The following is an 8,310-nucleotide window of genomic DNA, read 5'->3' on the forward strand; positions in this document are numbered from 1 at the left end:
CAATATGACCCCGGGGGTCGTCCAGATGAATCCTCTTCCTTTTGGGGGGGATTTAAATGACGTCATTCATTTGGAGGATTTGTTATGGACTTTTTAACAATTTTTTTTGTTAATATGTGAAGTCTTGGGATTTGTCCGGGTGGTATCTGGCAACTGTGGTCAAGATTAAAAGTGTTATGATGCTGAATTTTTTTTTTTTATTCTCTCTCTCTCTCTCTTCCTGCTTCCTAGTCCTATTTCTCTCTCTCTCTCTCTCTCTGTTTCGCAGGCTTATTTTTCTCATTTTTCCTATCTGTTTCGTAGCTCTCTCTCTTTCTCTCCTGGCCCTACCTCTCTCTCTCTGTTTCGTAGCGCGCTCTCTCTCTTTCTCTCCTAGCCCTGTCTCTCATTTTTCCTCTCTCTCTCTCTCTTTCTCTCCCGCGAGGATTAAGCAGCTGATTTCAGCCTAATTTGTGGGTCCCAGCAAAGTGGCCTGTGGGATGCCTCTCTCTCTCTCTCTCTCTCTCTCTCTCTCTGAAAGAGAGAAAGTCCGTTAGTCCTGAGGACTTCTTCGGGACTTACATCCGGTGTCTGTGGACTTTTCAGTCGGTGAATTGTTTATTTCATTGAATTATGAGAATTTTGTAAGTATAATTAATAGAGCCTTCGACCATAGGCCTATATGTCACTTATCCGTTCACTTGATCGTAAGAATTGTCATCAGTGATGGCTAAGTATTTAATTATTTGATTACAAGAATTATTGATAACAGTTCTACGTTATATTTGAAGAATTGAGTCGAATAATTCATCAGTGATGGCTAATTATTCGATTATAAGAATTATAAGAATTATTGATGATAGTTATATACGTTATAGTTGAAGAATTGAATCAAATGAATAAAGATATCTTCCAACCAGGGCTTGGATAGCCAATGGAAGCCTAGGCCTAGAGTAGCAATTATCCAATCACTTCGTTTATCCATTGCTGGTGATATTTCATACATTTATTTAGAAGAATTAGATAAGAAAAAACAATTTTGTTCGTATTAATGTTACCTCATTTTCTCATTTTGTCTCTGATAATTAGGAAACCATCGATGTAAAGGCCTACGTCACACCATTGGGTGTAAGCCTAGGCCTATATCACTCATCCATTCACTTAGTATAAAAAACATTTCCGCTTCGATATCTCCGTCATTTTCGGTTAAAATCGTCTCAGGTGCGTCTTGGTCCACCCATACACCCTTCCCCCCTCCCCCACCCCCTCAACAAGAAGTAGAAGAAAAAATAAACAGATGAGCATCGCATGCCAAGCGCAAGTGCATGGCACTTTTAAAGAGAGCTTCAATTTTACCGAAAGTGTCCTACATCTTTTGCGGCTTTGCCTGCCTCTCTCTCTCTCTCTCTTCCTCTCCAATCTCCATATGGCTCGTTCGCGGTTAAGTGACCGTAGGGAGAGAGAGAGAGAGAGAGAGAGATATTTATCACACTAATTTCATCATGACGAATTTGTGCTATTTGATCATGATAATGTCAATAGTATCATAAATTGAAAAAAAAAAATTATTCAAATAATTTCATTTATCATAATCCACGCAACAGTGATGTCACAGTGACGTCATCGTTAGTTACCAGCTTGTCTTTTTTTTTTTAATATGAAACTTTTTTTCGCAGATTTTAAGATAACTTCTAAGTTGTTTTGATTGTCGAAATTATGTCAGAACAGGATAAGAAACTAAGAAAAACGAGGAAACTTCTATGGTAGATATGTAATAAATAAAATATGGCTGAAAACGTCAAATTTCGTGATGAGTCTAAAGGGAAAATATTGGAGAGTCATGCTACCATTAAACTTGACCACAAAGTTAGGCCTACGGTGTTTTTTTTTTTTTTCGATGAACTGTGGGTAAACGTTTTCTTTACCAACTTCCTACAGAGTGGAAAACCCAACACAGAGTATACACACAGAGTATAAACAAACACACAAAAAATATGCTGAAGTTTCTTGGGCACAATCAAGTTTTCTGCGCAGCGTATAATGCTGTATGCTCCTCTCAGCCCACGCCCCATGAAACTATATTCCACGGCCCGGTGGTGGTGGTGGCCTGTGTTGTTGGTACCTATACGGGTTCCAGATGCGCAATGATGGTTAACTTTAACCGTAAATGAAAACAAAACGAGTGAGGTCAGAGGGCTGTAGCTTGGTATGTTTGATGCTTGGAGGGTGGATGATCAACATACCAATTTGCAGCTCTCTAGCCTCAGGAGTTTTTAAGACCTGAAGGCGGATGGACAGTCAAATAGCCATCGCAATAGTTTCCTTTTTACAGAAAAATTAAAACTGTGCAATACGCTTAGTTTGAAGCTTCATATCCTTAGAGGCAAAGTCTGCAGTTGCAGATTTGAAGGCTAGGACACAAGATAAACTGAAACCATTTGGATCCAGATCTTTTAGATACCTCGAACATCCATCCCTGACAGATCAACCACAGCAAATAGAGCCTCAGTGGCGTGGTCGGTTTGGTCTTGGCCTGCTACCTCGGTGGCCGCGAGTTCAGTTCGCGGGTATTCCTGTAGAAAAATATGTATTTAATTCCTTTAATTTTAGTTATAAAAAAAATATGCATTATCACTACGGCATCAGTATTAAAGTACTTTACCTATGTAATTACTTAATTAGTCAATTTTAAAATTAACGTAATTTTTATAAATAGCTTTTCTCGTCTAATCCTTTTAAATGGTTATTGCCGTAAACAAACCACCAATTTTAATGCGGAAAATGTTTTCTTGGTTTACTGAGTGACGGAGAACCTTCAGTAGAAGTTCCAGTCATACTTACCGTGGATTAAACTTTGAAGTGATTTAGTGACCTATGGATCTTATCATTTACATCACGGTCATGTGTTACGCAAATATGGAATAATTCTATCAAGTTACCATTGACCCCGGACCTGCCAAAGGGGAACCCGCTTACCTATCTCCTAAATCACACTAAAACAAGGTGAGAGAAAAGCTATTTTTTCTTTGTTTTTTAAACTGTCCAGATCTTGACTTTTATTCCTGCAGCTTTAATCGATGCTTATGTGATAAGTGTGTTATTACCTATACTTACCCAATTTATACGTACCTTACCTATACTTACCTTAAATATACGTGAATTACATACTTATTCATACTTCTAGTTACTTTGTTTGATTATATTTCATAAGTCAATTTACTATTTAATTGTATTGAATTCTGTTTGTTTTTACACTCATTTTGATGTTTTGTTTACTGGGATAGAAATATGCTTTACATTTTACTTGTTTACTTTTGGGCTGTTATTTCATTGGGGTAGTTGCGTCCGATTCTGTTCATACATGAAATCTTAAGATTTCCTCTTGTCCACTATTTCAGATGTGTTTGTATACTTTCGGATTCATTTCATTGGCCTCCGGATGATGCAGCCCAAGTACTCACTTTCTATCCTTATGGTTCACGTCAAGTGTTTGTTTTTCATTCAGAAGTTTATTTTTGTGGTTTGATTATATACATTACAATTAAATTCATTGTAACTTATACTTTATTATTGAATATATCCTATATTAAATTATAAGTTACCTTATCATTAAAATCTGTATAAACCTCATTTTTATACATGGCGACCGTGACAGGATCTGGAAGTTGAGTGGGTGGCTGTGTCTCCCGGAGGTAGGTTTCGGGTCCATGGTGATAATTTGCATAAAATTTACTGTAAGCTACTTTTGTGATTACTGTTTATACACTTCTGCTTATATTAGTATTGCATTTTTATTGTTTTACTGTGGTCTATTGTTACTTATATATTAGTCAAGATGACTGAACTGAAGAGATTAATAACTTCTCGGAAGTTTGTAAGAATCTGTTACGGAGTCGTTTGATCGACGTGATCAGTTCATCTTACTTGTAGCTCAGATAAGCTAGTACTGGAGTCTAAGTTGACTGACAACATGGCACGTTTGAAGGAATTGGATCTTCAAATACAGGGTATAAAATGGAGTTCTGAAGAAAACGAAAGTGAACTGATGGAGGAATTGGAGGCCTGTGAAAATTATCAAGACAAACTATTTAAGCTCCAATCGCCTGTACCGACTACACCATCACCCCCAACTCCAGCTCTTCCCCTTTTGAAGAGACCAACGGCTCCTTTACCTCGATACTCTGGTCAAGAGAACGAAGATCTAACTAAATTTTATCTCAATTTGAGGCAGTTATCAACAGGTATGAATACTCTGACTACGAAAAGCTTTTACTCCTAAAGCAGCAGATAACCGGAAGAGCCTTGGTTTTGATAGATTCCTTGGAGTCTCATAACCAAGGATATAGTAAAAGCAAAGGAGCTCTTAGAAAAGGCACTTGCTTCTCCAGACGTTCAGAAATTCAGCACCATCAAGCAGCTATTTTTTGAGCTAAACTTGGACAAATGTGATGACCCATTTGAATATGTATCCAAAGTTAAAGGTATAATAGAGAATGTCCGTAAGTTGAATGTTACTACGTATTGATTATATTTTGCAATACTTTGTGTGGACAGGTCTAAATGAGAAGTTCAGGGATTTACTGATAAATATTACTAACCATACATGGCCTTCAATTGAAGAGATTGGTGATAACTTCTTCACTGCCTGCACAAGATACAATCACCATAAGAAGAAAGGGAAAGTAACAGATCATTCTGTGGATATGGCAATAAATGTGAACTTCACACCAGAGGGAACTAGTGGAGTTACTGCAAAATGTTATCCATGCTCCTTGTGTAGCACAGTCCAAGAAAAGGCTAGCCATAACATCAGAGATTGTACGAACTTTATTTCTCCTGTTTCCAAAATTGAGAAATTGAAGAGTATCGATGGATGTACTAGATGTGGCCTGGCATCACATTCTACTGAAAATTGCAGATACAGATTTAGAGATCGGTGTGTAAATTGCAAAGGTTTTCATTGGAATTACTTGTGCACTCGTCCCGGGCCAAGGGAAAATCAATCCAATGACATTGGTCAAAAGATCTGGACCTTAACAAGAAAAAGTTCCATGAAAAAAACAAGGGCAAGAAAGACACAAAGGCTACAACTCCTGCGGAAAGATCCCAGAATAACATTACTACTATTACAGAGGCTTTGAATAACTCAAGTGAGGGAGATACGATTCTTCCAACCTTCACGTATAACATAAGTGGATTCAATGTGCGTTGTATGAAAGACAGTGGATGTCAATCCAATTTTATATCTGAAGAGTTGGCAAGCAGACTGAATCTACCAGTCATACGAGAGTGTGTTAAACTTACTGTGAATGGTATCAATGTCCCTAGAAGTTATGACACCAAAATTGTTGAGGTGGAAATGAAATTTGACAGGGATTCCAGAGTAATTTATGCATTGTGCCTTCCTAATATAAATATTACTTTTTGAATATTCCCAAGTGAACAGAGTTGTGAATGGATTTCTGTCAAAAGGATATAAATTGGCAGATACAAGACTTTTGGATGGTTCAGAAGATATTTCTGATATCCAGCTTATTTTGGGATCAAAATCCAGTTATTCCATACTTGAGACTGAAATTGTATTCGGAGAGAAATCTATATGTTCAAGAACTCCTCATGGTGTAGTGTTAAAGGGAGCAACTGAGACTATTTTACATGATCTGCCTTATTTACCATATGCCCCTGAAGTCTCGTCGTCTTCCTACATTTCGATAACTAATAGAACCCCAGACTACCTGCCTTCAGAAGAAGCTAAGTTTTATCAAACCTCTAATATAGATTTTGGTAAAATCGAAAATAGAAATGAATCATTTGTTTTGAAAGGAGAGGATGATGAAGTCGGTGGGTTAGTTGATATTGACAAGGATGTACTTGATTCTGTTTGTGACCAAGCAATACATAGAGAGACTTCAATGTCCTCTGAAACTGTTCAAATCCATACTCAGTTGGTCAATTACGTTTTAGAGAAAACTACAAGGAATAGTGAAGGGAGACTGGTGATGCCATTACTCTGGAACCCTAGAGTTTCTCACCTTTTGGGACATAACTTCAATATATCAGAGAAAATACTGTCAAGCCTGCAAAGAAAATTGCAAGGAAATTTAGACGATAAACTGAAGCAGATAAATATGGTATTTAAGGAGCAAGCGGATGCTGGAATAATTGAGAGAATTGAAAATTTAGATCAATTCAAGAAGGAGCATCCAGAGTCCAGTTTCATGCCTTTTATGGGCATTTTTAAGCCTGATCGTGAGACCACAAAATGTAGGGTTGTGTTCCTATCCAATTTGAGTGACAAAGAAAGTATGAATCACAATCAAACTATGCATGCAGGTCCAGCATTTAATCAGAAACTCTCCACTTCCACTATCAATTTGAGGTTCGGAAGCAAACTATGTTGCTTTGACATAAAGAAGGCATTCAACAATATAGGTCTTGAGGAAGTCGACCAAAATCGCCTTTGTTTTTTGTGGTTTAGAAATCTTGAAGAGGGAGATTTTTCAATTATTGGCTATAAGAATAGTAGACTTCCTTTTGGACTTAGATGTTCACCTGCATTATTAATGCTTGGATTATACAAGATATTGATACTGGATTCTACGAATGATTCTTTTCCATTGATCCAACTCAAGAGAACCATTTATCAGTTGTCTTATATGGACAACTGCGCATTTACGGCAGAAACGTCAGAGTGTTTGTTGTGGATGTATACAATGTTGGAGGATATTTTCAGTCCATATAAGTTTTCACTTCAGCAGTTTTTGTCTAATGACAGGTCATTACAGAAAGAAATTGACAAAATTCAGGAAACAGAGACTCCAACAAAAAGTAAACTGCTGGGACTTGAGTGGGATCAAAATGAGTGATACATTGTCTACAAAACCCATACAACTGGATATAAATTCATCAACAAAAAGAGAAGTTTTATCTACTATAGCTTCACAGTTCGATCTTCTTAATTTCAATGGACCTATACTGAATCGAGCCAGATTGTTTCTACACAGATTGCAGTGTAGACCAGAACTAGATTGGGATGAAAAGCTTACTGCTCCTTTGATCAATGAATGGAAGAATATCTGCAAGCAGGCCAATTCTGCACCTTCTGTAGAGTTCCCACGGAATTTTGGTGCTCGTCCTGACAAATATAAATTGGTTGGGTTTGCTGATAGTAGTAAGGTTCTGTTTGGCACTGCAGTGTATCTGTATAACATAAATACAAATAAGATCTACTTTATTTTAGCAAGAAATAAACTGGTGAGTAAACAATTGGAGTCAAAATCCATACCAAGCTTGGAATTGCAAGCTCTTGCATTAACCGTTGAAACTGTAAAGGATTTGAAGAATGAACTTTCAGGATTTGGTTGCATTGATCCTATTGAGATAGTTGGATGTGAAGTCTACTCTGACAGTTTGGTGGTACTGACCTGGCTGCAGTCTTTACGCCTTTGAAACTTTGACAAACTACAAAAAAAGCAACCCTTTGTACTCAATAGGTTAGAGTATATCAATAAGCTGTGTGAGGAATCTTGTATGAAATTTTCTTTTGTGTCTGGAGAAGATAATCCAGCAGACTGCATCACCAGACCTTTCTCCTTTAGGCAGCTGATGAAAACAAACTATATAACTGGTCCTAAGTTCATTACAGAGAGCGAAAGCAATGTGATCTGTAGTGACAGCACATTGTCTTTCATTATACCTGGATTATTTGAACCAAAACGAGTGCATAAAGTGGAGGCAAATTGTGGTAGTGCTTGTTCACCTCCGCAAGTGGGCTCGGAACATCTTTTCTCTTTTAATAGGGTTTCTAGTTTTGAGAAGGCTGTGAGAGTGCATGCGGTGGTGCTCAGGTTCTGCACCATTTTGAAATCTAAGTTTAAAAGTAAACATCCAGCTCTGGATCATTTTGAAGTTGAAGATGAAGGCTTTAACTTTTGTGATGAAGCTTGTAGGCAGATTATAATCAGGGATCAACATATTCACTTCCCAGATGTCTTTGATTATTTTCACTCAAAACAGAAGCAGTTGAAGAATCTGCCTAACATTGTTGCACAGTTGAACTTGTTTCTTGATTCGGATGGCATGGTGAGGGTAAAGAGTAAATGCCGAAGATTGAAGGAAGTCCAACATCTTAACAAATTCAACTATCCTTTACTAATATCGAAGGACAGTATATTGGTTCCTCTGATTATAAGGGAAGATTGTTATCCTTTGTTGGCGGAACTTAGAAGAAACTTTTGAATTACCCATATATACTCGGCTGTGAAGAAAGTTCTGTCAAACTGCATTACTTGTAAGAGAGTAAATGAGAGGGTAATTAAACTAAATCAAAGT

This window comes from Macrobrachium nipponense, chromosome 36, assembly GCF_015104395.2.
Source record: "Macrobrachium nipponense isolate FS-2020 chromosome 36, ASM1510439v2, whole genome shotgun sequence".
NCBI classification, from domain to species: domain Eukaryota; kingdom Metazoa; phylum Arthropoda; class Malacostraca; order Decapoda; family Palaemonidae; genus Macrobrachium; species Macrobrachium nipponense.